Source organism: Delphinapterus leucas, chromosome 3 (assembly GCF_059928025.1).
Source record: "Delphinapterus leucas isolate spDelLeu-1000000601 "Yukka" chromosome 3, BTC_Dleu_Yukka2, whole genome shotgun sequence".
NCBI lineage: Eukaryota > Metazoa > Chordata > Mammalia > Artiodactyla > Monodontidae > Delphinapterus > Delphinapterus leucas.
The window spans coordinates 2,879,062-2,891,365 of record NC_143131.1 but is presented as its reverse complement, the minus strand read 5'-3'; the positions used below and the strand labels follow the sequence as shown (position 1 = coordinate 2,891,365).

The 12,304-nt window shown below is 49.2% G+C and overlaps 1 pseudogene; it reads left to right on the top strand.

Annotated features, from left to right (window-relative positions):
* The first annotated feature begins 8,163 nt into the window (after positions 1-8,163).
* LOC111178486 (eukaryotic translation initiation factor 4B pseudogene) lies at positions 8,164-10,645 on the top strand (annotated as a pseudogene).
* Positions 10,646-12,304: the final 1,659 nt, after the last annotated feature.

The window sequence follows — 12,304 nt, the reverse complement described above, 5'->3', positions numbered from 1 at the left end:
AGGCTGATTAAGAAATCTCTAGTTCTTTTTATTTGTGTTTCTTGTCTGGACCATGAACTGTACCAAGGAGCCTCCTGGAATCCGTGAGAGCATCCAGTGCTCCGTCCAGTGTTGAGAGAGGGAGGGGAGAGGGTAGGGGGAGAGGACAGCAGGGGAGGGGAGACTAGGGTGAGTCTGTTTGGCCGTAAAGCAGTGAGGTGGGCACAGGTGATGGGAGGGTGGCCCCGAGCCTCGGGCAATGCCAGGTGCTGAGATGCGGAAGTCAGGGCGTGCAAAGGCCCCGGGAGCGGCCCGTGGAAGATGCCCAGAAACACAGTCCTGGTGGCCGGGCTGGTTTGCTGAGCGGGAACCAGAAGCTCCAGCTGGCTCAGCAGATGCCCACGCCACGCCTTCACCCCAGCTCCAGGGCCGGATGGGGCTCTTCCCCAACTTGAGAGAGAACCGTGACAATAAGGGAGACAGGGCACAGATTTTCAGGGGGCATTGCCTGAACCGCGGCACTGAGCTAGGAGGGAATTACACTGCGGAGAAACCCCAGCACTTAACTTGACAGTAATTACCCAGAGTGATTAGCTGCGGTTCTTAAGGACTCCTCAGCCCTTAAGTCCCGTGTTGTGACAACAGAAGGAGTGTGTTCACTCCTCCTCCGACGAGGCTCACGGCAGGGAAAGTGCTGCTGGGGGTCCAGGGACCCATCACCCTCCTTCCTCTGCAGCTGCGTCCCGAGGGCTCTGGACGGTGGGGGGAGGGATCTGTTTGTTAAGACATCTCCCACAGTCGCAATTGGCAGACCCCAGATTTGATCAACGGGAAAGTTGGGAGGATGAAGGGATGGAGGATGGATGCTATGCCTGGACATGTGCCCGGCTCCCGACCCCGCCGCTGGGGTCCACCATGGCGTCTCCCGCATCTGAGAGATGGGCACCACACTCTCGTTCTCCCTCAGCGCCGACCTGGGGTGATGCACCCTCCTGCGTGTCCGCTCCCCAAAGGGCCTGGCCACCCACCCCGTCGAGGCCCCAGCCCCACCGAAGCTGCCCTGGGAACCAGCTCAAGCCTCGCCTTCTTGGTGCCTGTTCTTTTTAAAGCGAATCTACGATGAAAGGAAACTATTGGCTGGAAAGTTGAAACTTCTGCTGGGAAACAACTGATGAAAACCTGTAAGAACCATTAGAGCAGGCGGGTCCCAGCCACTGACCCATTTCTGCCACGTGTCCTGAGGGTGGGCAGGAACCCAAGCCCCCTTGGTGGTGGGAGTGCAGTGGCTACCCTTGGACACATTGGCCGAGATGTCCAGTGTGTCTGGCACCAGAGGGAGGCCCCCGGACACTCAGGGAGTGCTCACGGCCTGGCTCGGTCCTCAGCCCCAACGACAACTGTCCCCACAGTCTTCGTCCGGTCATCACAGATGCAGGCACAGCCTCTCGTGTTTACGGCAGGATCAGCCCTCTGTCCATCTGGGTCCACCAGGCTCAGTAGGCAGGAGATGCATATTAGTTTTTTGTAGGACTTACCGCAAGGCATCACCTCCCATACTGTGGGGTCTGGTGAGGCAGGTCTGAAGCCCACAGGGCAGGCCAGGCTGGGACCCCTGGGCACCGGCCCCTGCTGCTGTCCACACGTGAGCTTTCTCCTTCAGGGGAGCCTCAGCTCTGTTCTTGAGGTCTTTCAACCCATTCGATCAGGCCCACCCACATAATCCAGAATAATTTCCTTTATTTAAAGTTCCTTGGTTACGGACTTCACTCACGTCTGCAGAGCTCCTTGGCAGTGAGACCCAGATGAGTATTTGATAAATAACAGAGCTGCGGCAGAGCTACCCACAAACCTGACCGTTGCTCTGTCTCGCTGGCAGGCGGCCCCGCTATCTGAATCTGCGGGTCAACAGCAGGGAATTCGGGACAAGGAAAGCATCCCACCCCCTCGTCAATAGAGGACCAAAACCTATACATCTTTCTAGCCTCTCGTATGTCTCTGCTTGCGTTTCATTTTCCAGAGATGGGACCGAAGCTGGAACCGAGCCTCTGGGAGCCGGGGTGTGTGTCTGAGAGTTTTAGACGCCAGGTTGGCAGCCCAGCGGCATTCAGGGCTCCTTCGAAGCAAACTTCGTGTGGAATTCAGGGGGCCGAGAGTCCAGCCCTGGAAGGTCACTCATTGTGAGGTCAGGGCAAGTCACTGTAGCCTCTGCCCCGGTTTCCCTGCCTACAAAGTGAGATTGAAACCATTTGGTCCTGTGGGTCATTCAGGGCTGCTTGCAGGAACAAGATTCAATAAACCTTATATTTTTACATCAAGATGAAGAAAAGAATAGGATGAATTCATGGCAAGAAGCTGGTTTCAAGGAAAAATAGACTTCACTCCCTCCCCTCACCCTCCACCCTGACTCCGGCTCTAGTCCCCCCCGGCGCCTGGTCCATGGAGGCTGGGAGATGTGTCTGTGGGGCAGGTACAAGGGCTCCGCCAACCCTGCTCACGTCGGCCTCATGTGTGCTGCTCAGATGTTGGATGGGGCAGGTGCCCCGACGGGGCCCCCACGGCCGGGCAGCTCCCAGGAGACCGGTGTTCACGCCAAGAACAACCAGAGGGGCTGTCGGAAAAAATAAGGTGTTTGAGGGCATCAGAGACAAATCTCAGGCCAAAGGACTTGAGCGTCTAACACCAGGAGGGAAAGAAACTGGAGAGGAAAACAAAACTGTAAGACAAGAAAATGACGTCTTTCATGTGTTTAGAGGAAGAAAAGGTCTACCTAAAATTCTACTCCCAGAAAAAAAAAAAAAAAAAAAAACCTTCAAAAGTGAAAGAAAAATAAAGAGACCCTAGAGAAGTGTCTAGAAAAAGGGCATCAAAGGGACTTCCCTGGTGATCCAGGGGTTAGGAGTCAGCACTTCCACTTCTGGGGGCACTGGTTAAATCCCTGGTCAGGGAACTAAGATCCAGCATGCCGCATGGCGTGGCCAAAGAAAGAATAAAAGCAAAAGACATCAAAGTCACAGCTCCAGGGGAACATGGGACGCCGTCTTCAGGCAGAAGAAAGTGGTCCCACTCAGACACAGCGACGCAGATAAATAAATCCAAACATTTACTGCAAATGCTCTAAGGAAGGACCCAGGACCTGAGCTCTGCGGGGCATTGGGTGTGCACACGTGCATTTAAGAGGCTGCCACTTTCATGGCTGCTTTTCAAAATCGCATGGACACTAACCTCAAGCCCTCTTGGGCTGAAGGACCACCCTTCTTTGTCCCCGGCATCCTCCCCAATATAGATGCAGCTCCGACAGCATCTCTGCCCTGGCAGGTGGGTACCACGCACCCCCCGGCTGCCCCAGCCCTGTCAGCTGCAGCACTTTGATCCAGAAATACAAGTGTGGATGGACTGAACAGAAGGTCCCCATCCGGTCTGATATGTGGGAATAAACAACCCGACAAAGATGGGCAGAAGCTGAAGAAATCAAACCACACGGTGGCAGGAGGCATCCTCTGAGCCCTGAGGTGAGGGGTGAGGTCACCTGATGAGGGAGGTAACGGTCAGCCTGAGGTCCACGCAGCTCCCGATGCAGGGCTGGACTCGCAGGCTCTCGCTCACGAGCTCCTGAAGGAGCCCTTGCGTGGCGTCAGAGGCAAAGGAGAAAACTGCAAAGTTCAAGGCTTTGAAAACACACCTCTCCACATGTGGTAGGTAGGACATGCTGTTAATGTCTGCGTCTGTTTATCTGACGTCAGATGGCATAGAAACAGAGGCTGAACACTGATGGGCCACAAACTAGTCTTCATGGACTTGGGACGCCCACCCCTCCTCAGACCCTTGTGTGAAGACCCCCACTCCACTCCAGAATCTGTGCTGGGGCGGGCGGAAGGGTCTCCTCTCCCCAGGGCTGCGGAAGGGCCAGTGTCCAGGAGAAAGGCTGCTCCAACCAGACCCTCCTTAGATCCACTGCAGAGTCAGGGCTGACCTGGGCTCTCCCTGCCAATACCTGGGACAGGTAAAGCCAGGTACCAGGAAGACGGGCGCTAGGCTCTTGTCTGGCATTTGTAACATCAGCTTTATGACTGTGATGTGGTGCATGAGACGTGGTGGTCCGAGCCTGCTGGAACACAAGGGCCTCCTTTGCGCATTCTAACCAGGGATGTGCAAAGGAGGTCACAGCTGGATGCAAGGTCATGGTGCGTATTGGGCATTTAAAACAGTGACTGGAAAGGCCACCCACTTCTCCTGCGTGCACTGCAGGCACTTCTTTTTCCAACAGTCTGCATCCTGCACCAGAAGGAGAAGACATTGCTTCTGAATAGTGAAGGCAGCGGGCCCGCGGGACCTATTTCCACCTTCCGAGGACCTGCAGGTGAGCCGGTGACTGGTTTATTTCAAAACCACCAGAGTCCTCACATTAAACTTTGTTGTCGTTTTATTATCTCTCACTTGGTTTCCACCCCAGCGTCTGCAAGGAGGAAGTGTGCATCGCTCCGTCCCTCCTTCCCCACGGGCATGTGGCTCCACCATGAGGGCTGAACACCAGGGGCTGTGCAGGACAGGGAAATGGGTGATTACACTTGGGCATCCTTCAGCATTTTCTAAGGTCTAATTTTAACCTGCATGATTCCATAGTAGTTTAGGGCTATGCAGTCTTTGGTAAATTAACCTAAATTAGGCTAAGCTTTACATTTTGTCATCAAAAATAGGAATAATAACCCAACATGTAAAATTATCATAACAGAAAAATGAGATACTATTAATCAAATGTTCAGTATAGCCTCTGCCGCGTGGTAAACACTCAGTGATACTTAACAAATCAAGAAAAGGATATGCTCCCATTCTTTAAAATCCAGCCACTATAAGAGAGTAAACACCGTGGGCACTGGCCCAGCACTTAAAAAAATACATATTATAGTGTTGAGAGAGAGAAATAGAGAGCGAGAGAGTAAGATTGGCCTCCAAAGTGGTGATAATTGAGCCATCCGACAAAACAGGTCTCTCAAGCAACCCCACCTGAACCCTTGAATCAATTCAGCAGATTGAGACACGCCCCATTCTGGCGCCGAGGCACGTTGACCAACATCCAAAGCACACCCTGTTCCCGCTTCTCCTGATTCCCTGTGCATCTGCCCCTCCAGTCGTGTGTTCATGAATCAAGTCAGTTGTGTGTATTTCCAAAGTTGTTTGGGGCAATTGTATTTGCTATTTAATTATATTATTTAAATATCAAAACCATTAAAACATGAATATAAAAGAAAAACAGAGTTTTTAATAAAAATTGAGTCAAATACCTTAGAAAAAGTGAGAGGGAATGGCTCAGGGGAGCCTGCTGGTGTTTTCTCAGAGGCAGCAGTGAGAAGAGGAGTTTCACGCACACAGCGATGGACCTACCCGCCGCAAACGCCCCGCCAGGGACACCAGAAGACCGCAGGGCGCTCTCATAGGGCTAAGGGGAAAATTGGTTACTGTCCACTCGGAAATCAGTGAACAGCCAAATCATCCCTCCAGATTGAAGGGAAAGTAAAGGCACATTCAAAGACAGGACAGCAAGACTCAGGAAGCCCCCCTGCAGATGGAGCAAAGGGCGTGGTCAGTAAGAAAAAACTGAACCCATGATCAAGAGGTAAGAGGCCGGGAGAGAGGGTAACCAAGGAAATTGACAAACTTCGATAACTTCAGCGAGAGTTTCATAACAAGGAGACACAAAAGTGCTAGATGACTAGTTTCTTAGATAGGCTGGTGGGAAAGGGAGACTCCCTGGACTTGAGGGCCCCTGGACTTGAGGGTCCCTGGACTTGAGGGTCCCTGGACTTGAGGGCCCCTGGACTTGAGGGTCCCTGGACTTGAGGGCCCCTGGACTTGAGGGCCCTGGACTTGAGGGTCCCTGGACTTGAGGCCCCTGGACTTGAGGGCCCCTGGACTTGAGGGCCCTGGACTTGAGGGTCCCTGGACTTGAGGGCCCCTGGACTTGAGGGTCCCTGGAATTGAGGGTCCCTGGACTATCAGATAATTAGTAGAGATATTGATTAGCTTTTATCCGATTTATAGTTAGATCTGAATTTAAAACCAACGGCGGGAAAAGAAGGAAGTAGATTGTATTAATTTAATAGAAGATGGGAAAATGGGGGTGGGAAGCGGCAAAAGCCACAGCAAATAGACAGTAAAATGAGATGAGACTTTGTGACCTAGGGTTTGGCAAAGGTTTCTTGGGACACATATGGTAATAACTGTAAAGAAAAATTGATACATTGAACATAATTAAAATGTAAAACTTGTGTTTGTTAAGACACACCATTAAGAATATGAATAGGTAAAGCATAGCCTGAGAGAAAATATCTGAAAAGCACATACCTAAGAAAGGACCCGTTTGGAGGACGCACAGAGAAATCATACAACTCTATGATAAGACAAACAACCTAATACAGAAGCAATTGAAGATTCACTTCATAAAAGATGTGAGAATAGCCGATAAGCCCAATAAAACGTATTCGGCATCATTAATCGTCAGGAAAATGCAGATTAAATCCACACTATACCATCACTGAAATGGGACGTCCCGCATTTGGGACGCGGCTCTTCACACGTTAAACACACACTCACCTACTCACCAGCACAGCCTCTCCTGGCTATTCCCCCACGAGAAATGAGTGTGTGTCCACAAGACATCACGTACACAAATGCTCACCGGAGTTTTGTTCCTGACACCCAAAACCCAAGCGGCCCGCCACCCACCAACGGGAGAGCAGACAACAGACAGCGGACTGTGTTCAGACCACAGAAGCCGCTCCTACTGTCGCAAGGGCCTGGGTCAGTGTCAGGAACAGTCCCTGAGGGAACGAGGTCTCACACAGGAGACACCGATTCCACTCCACACCAAGATCTAGAGGAGGTGAGACCAATTAGGATGGAAAAACAAGGCAGCTGGAAAAGCCAGTGGTTGCCTCTGGGGGGGCTTGGGGCACAGAGGGACAGGGAAGGGGCCGAGGGAACTTCATGACATGGAGAAATACCTGTCTTTTTAGAGGGTCAGGTTTCATAGGTGGATACATTTATCAAAACACAGAGAAGTTTCATTAAGATGAGGACATTTTCTTTATAATTTACAAATATTTATCTCCCAATTTAAAAAAACTATAAACAAATACTGAACTTTAGATAATAATGTGGGTGCTGAAAATTTAGGAGGAAGTGTACGGAGGTCTCTACTGGCTTCGATATGCGTCGGAAACAGGGTAGATGCGAGGGTGTGTCATGAAGAAGCACAGGGAAGGGTGCGAGAGAACCGAGGCGGTGGATGAACAAGTGTTTGCTGTAAAATCACAAGATTCTTGCTATTTTGCCGTGTATTTAAAATTTTTTCATTAAAATGTGGAAAAAGTTAATGTGAAAAAAATAAATTAAATGGTAGGTTTAAGACCAAGTACGCTACCCATCAAACTAAAGGAGACTGATTAGCTCCCTGCATTAGATGCACAGACCCAGGCCACCCCTCATGGCATCCTTTCTGTTCGCTAGGAACCAGTTACGGGTCACGCTCAAGGGAGGGGGTCACACCAGGCCTGGGACCTCAGCATCTCCAGGGGCATCTTAGAAGACCCCCAGCACCATCCCCTCTGCTCTGGTTCCTGTCTTCCCCAAATTTCTCCTAGTTGTCTCTGAGTGATACTCACAGCCTATGACCACGTGTCTGTCCTAACCTCTCCTCCACGCCCTGCCCTCCCTGGAAGCATCCACTGGCAGGGTTTGGGTGACGACTCCAGGTCTTTCTGCCCTGATGACGCGTATATCTGTGCACACTTTTAAATAAGGCCACAGTTTCGCACATGATGAGCAGATGACCTTCATTCTTGTCCTCGGTTGGTCAGTTTAACAGACAAGGGAGGTCATGGCCTCCATCCCCCCACTGCTCGGACAGGGTCCAGCAAGTGCCCATGTCTACAGATAAAACCTGCACTCTTAGCGGGGACAAGGGCTTGGTTATTTTTTGTTTTTTTTTAACAAACCCTTGTGTCGAGGGCTGACTTTCAATAGATGGTAGCGAGGAAGCTGCTTTGCCATGTATGAAATCCCAACCCTGACAAGGTTCTTTTAAAACCCAAACTACTTTTGCATTAACAATGTTTTGAGCATTTAAAAATTCATTTTTCTCTTGAGCTAGGTACGGCTATAGTAATTCATGTGATGTTTAGTAGGGAGGAGTCTAAGTTCTAACAAAGCACAAATCTGCCTAAGGAAAGGATGAGAGCTAAAAGGGAAAATCTGAGTCATGCATCTAGGCTTTAAAATATGTCATGTGATCTCACCTGCAACAAAACCATCCTGGGGTTGACGTGATCCATGGTGTCAAAGAGAAAAATCCAGCCAGAAAGGGCTTCAGAAGAGAATCAACCCTCAGAGAGGCATTTCTGGGAGAGTTCTCAGGGAGCTGTTCTAGCTCTTTTGTTGTAAGGAAAACTGAGGAAGTATTGATGCTATAAGGAAACTGCAACCAAGGAGTTTCCTGCTCAGAGACCACATGCGAATGAAACTAGGAAATATTCTAGTGGGTAGACATGAATGCTGAGAATGCCAATCAATGGAGAGGGATGTTATTTGAACCAGGTGATGGGTGGACCAGTTACAAACCACTAAGCTCATCGCTGGCATAAATTAAAACCTGAGTTTCCAATAAAAATATTTGTGCCTTTGCATTCTCTCACCCTCTCCCAAATGGCGGCCTCAGCAAAAAAGAAGAATAAGAAGGGGAAGACTGTCTCCCTGACAGACTTTCTGGCTGAGGATGGAGGGAATGGTGGAAGAAGCACTTATGTCCCCAAACCAGACAGCTGATGAAACAGACAACCTAGAAGGACATGTTTCAACCACTGGCAGAGTAATGATGATGACGTGTATAGGGCACCTCCAGATGACGGTTCCATCCTGCCCACTGCTCCACGGGCTGCTTGGGAGCCCGAGCCATTGACTGGAGCCACCTTCCCAAATTGCCACCCTACACTGCTTTTCTAGGGAACCTGCCCTATGATGTGACAGAAGACTCCATTAAGGAATTCTTTAGAGGATTAAACATCAGTGCAGTGTGTCTACTGGGTGAACCCAGCAATCCTGAGAGGTTGAAAAGTTTGGGTTATGCTGAATTTGAGGACCTGGGTTCCTTGCTCAGTGCCCCGAGCCTCAGTGAAGAGTTTCTAGGTAACAGGAGAATTCAAGTAGACGTTGCTGATCATGCACAGGGTAAAGACAGGGATGATTGTTCTTTCAGCCGAGACAGAAATCAGGATTCTGAAAAAACAGATACAGATTGGAGGCCCGTTGTGCTGCAGCTTTGATGGCTACCCACCTAGAACAGGTGATGAAGGCTTAGAGACAAATATCGAGATCGTTATTATTCAGACCGATAGCGTGACGGGTATCGGGACAGTTACCGTGATGGCCCACGCCAGGACATGGATCGATATGGAGCCAAGATTGCTATGATCACGGAGCAGCAGGGATTACAATAGAGGCTGCTATGCCAGGATGGGCAGTGGCGGAAGAGCATTTGGTAGTGAGTACCATAGGGTGACATCTACAGAGGAGGTGAAGACTGCTATAAAGACAGATATGACGGACAAGATGACCAGTCATGGAGCTCCAGAGATGCATACCCTTGGGATGACTGTAGGCATGATGATAGATGTCCCCCCAAAGACCCAAACTGAACCTAAAGCCTCGGAGTACTCCTAAGGAAGATGATTCCTCTGCTAGCATGTCCCAGTCCAGTCGAGCAGCCTCTCTCTTTGGAGGAGGAAAGCCTGTTGGCACAACTGCTAGAGAACAAGTAGAAGAGCCACTATAGAAGGAACAGGAGAAACTGCGACATCAGCTGGATGAGCCAAAGCTAGAACAACGGCCTCTGGAGAGATACCCAAGCTGGCAAAGTGAAGAAACTCAGGAATGGGAATGGTCGAGGACAGGAAGTGAGTCATCACGGACTGGGACCTCAGCCACATCTGGCAGAAATGCACGAAGGAGAAAGAGTGAGAAGTCTCTAGAAAATGAAACACCCAATAAAGAGGAAAACTGTCCATCTCTAACTTCTAAGCCTCCCAAACCTGAACAGCCTCTAAAGGTGATGCCAGCCCCTCCATCAAAGGAGAATGCTTGGGTGAAGCAAAGTTCTAACCCTCCTGTTCGATCTCAGAGCTCAGACACAGAGCAGCAGTCCCCTACAAGTGGTGGAGGGAAAGTAGTTCCAGCTCAACCACCTGAGGAAGGACCAGTAAGGAAAGATGAAAATAGAGTAGATGGGGTGAGTGTCCCAAAAGACCAGAGTGGTAACTCCAGCCGTGGTCCAGGAAATGGAGGGAACAGAGACCACTGGAAGGGGTCAGAGAGGAAAGATGGCAAAAAGGATCAAGATGCCAAATCTGCACCTGAGACAAAGAAAACTGAAGAAGATCCAGCCTCTAAGTTCAGTTCTGCAAGGAAGTATGCTGCTCTCACCATTGATGGTGAAAATGAGGGAGACGATTACACCAAATAGACCTCTGCATTCTGTGCTTTCTCCTAGTCTCTCTCCCTGCTGGAACATTCGAGAGCAAATCAAACCTCTATCCAGACAAGAAAAAATAAAGCTCACCATCTCTGGAAAAGAAAACTTTGTAAAAAGCACATACTCTTCCCATTCTCAAAGAAGTGTCTTCACTTTGTTTCTTAGAGACCTCCAACCCCACATAAACTGTCTAGTTGTAAAGGGCACTTGACACCCAACCACACACTCCAGAGTTGCTGGGACACTCACGATGTTTTCTTCACAATTTCTCTACAGTCCTGGGATTGTTGATTATAATACTAACTGTATATTTACCTAAGAAGCTTTCTAAAAATCTAGTATGAACAAAATTCACAAGTCAAAAAACGTATTGTCAAATTATGCATCCTGCTTTTGAATTCAGGAGTGACGGCCACTAGCTCTGGCAGATGAAAGATGGGGTCACATTCTTTGACATGCCTTCCATGGAGAAATGGGGTCTATGTCCCCTCCCCTTGGACCTGGGCCAGCTCTGTGACTGCTGACTAATAGAACACAGAGAAATGATGTGACTTTCCAAATCCAGGTCTTAAAAGAATGACAACCCCTCTTCTGGTCTCTCGGAAAACTCACTCTAGGAGCCCAAGGTAACCGTGGAAGAAGTGTGACTCTCTTGCTGGAAAGATCATCTAGACAGACCTTTAGACAAGCGGAGGGGATGAGAGGCCCAGATGGGTCTGCCTTCCAGCCATCCCTTTCAAGGTACCTGAGAAGTGAGAGAGAAATCCACGTGAAAAGTGGACCCTCCTGCTGCAGCCACCTAGCCTGGCATGGATCAGTGAAACCTACTCAGAAAATCCCTTCCTGCACTCCTGAACCTACAAACCTTGAGCAAATAAATGGTTTGTTTCAAAGTATGAAGTTTGGAGATAATTTATTTCACAGTAATATCTTCCAGGAACTGAATTTGGTCCAGGGAATGGGGACCCACCATACCAAAAACTTCAGACAAGTGGCTGGAAGGGCCTTGAGCTGATGGTGGATGAGGGTTTGAAGGACAGAAAGAAGATCGTCCTTTGGGGGCTAGAGAGAAGGCAGCCCACACTACATAGCAGCAGAAAATCCAGCTGCCATGCATCCCATGGCAGCACAGAGAGGAGAAAATATACTTACTGAGCTGGTGGATTTGGTGACATATATTACCTGGCAGAAAGCTGAAAGTACCAATGAATTTCCTAGACACATATGATAGGATACAGACAGAGAGATGAGGGTATAAAAATGTAAATAAATAAATAAGAGATATTTAGTTTTCAGACAGAGTTAGAGGAAACATAAACTGGGACCTGCTGAGTCAAAAAATAAGACTGCCTCTTGACTGGAGCCTCTTCAGTCTGCAGAAGACTCTCAAAATAAGAAATGACCTCAGGGAAGACATCAAACCAGGATGAGCAGAGTTAAATGGTGGCCTTAGTATGAAGATCTCCGGGGGTAGTTGTAAGACCCTTTGTTGAGACCTTAGAAGTATGTCTAAGGTCTCAAAAAAGGGTCTTACAACTACCCCCAGAGATGTACGTAAAGGGTCCTACAACTACCCCCGGACATGTACATTAAGATCTCTAAGAATCTTAAGAATCCTTTCAACTTGACTAGAAAGTTGCTAAGGATCTTATGACCCTGGCCCCGTAGCTCCTGACGTGCAGTCCTGGAAGGGCCTGTTCCAGAAAGAGATGTGGTATAAACAGAATATATTATAATCTGATACACAGGAATCCCACAAGGTTTTTAAAGAAAATATATCCTCTAAGACTGAAAGAGGCAGAGACA